The following is a 2009-nucleotide window of genomic DNA, read 5'->3' on the forward strand; positions in this document are numbered from 1 at the left end:
CATGGAAATGGAAGGAGACCCTCAGAGTTATACAAAAGTAGATACAAGAGGAAGTGAGGGGAAAGGGAAAAATAATACAAGGGGGACAAATGAATGTCAGTAGAGGGGGCAGAGAGAGAAGAGGCGAGGGGAGGGGAGGGGAGGGGGTATAGTAGAGGATAGGAAAGGCAGCAGAACACAACAGACACTAGTATGGCAATATGTAAATCAATGGATGTGTAACTGATGTGATTCTGAAATCTGTATATGGGCTAAAAATGGGAGTTCATAACCCACTTGAATCAAAGTGTGAAATATGATATATCAAGAAATTTGTAATGTTTTGAACAACCAACAATAAAAAATCTTAAAAAAAGAATAACAGAAACAAAAAAAAAAAAAGAAAAGAATGTAGACCACACAGTGAAAATAATAAGAAACCATGAGCATAACATTCAAGAAATATGGGATAGCATAAGAAAACCAAATTTAAGAGTTCAATAACTCTTAAAGATTGAGGAAGGAATAGAGTTGTCAACCAAAGGAATCAGCAATCAATCTATTCAATGAACTAATATCAGAAAAGTCTCCAAACATGAAGAATGATTTGGGAAGCCAAATTCAAGAGACTTACAGGATGCCAAATGTACAAAATCACAACAGATCCACACCAAGACACATGATAATGAAAATGCCTAACAGACAGAATAAGGAGAGAATATTAAAAGCCACAAGAGAAAGGAATCAGATTACAAATTCAGGGAAACTACAATTAAGATATCTGCAGATTTTTCAACTCAGACCCTGAAATCTAGAAGATCCTGAAACAATATATATCAAGTTCTGAAAGAAGATGCCAACAAAGAATCTTATATCCAGCAAAATTAAGCTTTAGATTTGATGATCAAATAAAAACGTTCCATGATAAACAAAAGCTAAAAGGATTTACAACTACAGAACATCCTTGGCAAAATATTCCATGAAGAGGAATTGAAAAATGACAATGAAAATCAGCAAAGTGAGGTATTACACTAAAGGAAAAACTAAGGAAAGGAGAAACCAAGTCGAGTTAAATACCAAAAATACCAAAACTTAAATGGCTGGGAATACAAATCATGTCTCAATAATAACCCTGAATGTTAATGGCCTAGACTCACCAATCAAAAGACCAAGACTGGTAGATTGGATTTTTAAAAAAAGACCCAACAATATGCTGCCTCCAAGAGATTCATCTCATAGGAAAAGACATACACAGGCTGAAGGTGAAGGGTTGGGAAAAATCATACCACTCGCATGGACTGCAAAAGCAAGCAGGGGTTTCTAGCTTCATATCAAATAAAGTAGATTTCAAACCACAGTTAATTAAAAGGGATAAAGAAGGATATTTTATACTACCTTAAGGGAATCATTCATCAACAAGACACAACAATAAAAAATTATATGCCCCAAACAATGGAGCATCTACATTCATCAAACAAACTCTTCCCAGTTTCAAGAGTCAAATAGACCACCCACAATAATTCTGGGTGACTTTAACACACCACTTTCACCACTGGATAGATCAGCCAAACAAGGGTGGAACAAAGAAAATATAGAACTCAATAATACAATCAATAACTTAGACTTAACTGACATAAATAGAATATTTCATCCTTCAATGAACAAATACGCTTTCTTCTCAGCAGCACATGGATCCTTCCTAAAATAGACATATATATTATTCCACAAAGCAACTCTTAACAAATATAAAAAAGTAGAGATACTACCCTGCATTCTATCAGATCACAATGGAATGAAATTAGAAATCAATGATAAAATAAAAAAATGAAAGCTACTACAACACCTGGAGACTAAGTAATAAGCTACTAAATGAACAATGGGTTGCAAAAGACATCAAGGAGGAGACTAAAAGACTCTTAGAGGTGAATGAGAATATAGATACAATGTATCAAAATCTCTGGGATATTTACTAAAAGGAAAGTTCATTGCATGGAGTTCATTCCTTAAAAGAAGAAAAAGTCAACAAATAA

Source organism: Marmota marmota, unplaced genomic scaffold, assembly GCF_001458135.2.
Source record: "Marmota marmota marmota unplaced genomic scaffold, marMar, whole genome shotgun sequence".
Taxonomy (NCBI): domain Eukaryota; kingdom Metazoa; phylum Chordata; class Mammalia; order Rodentia; family Sciuridae; genus Marmota; species Marmota marmota.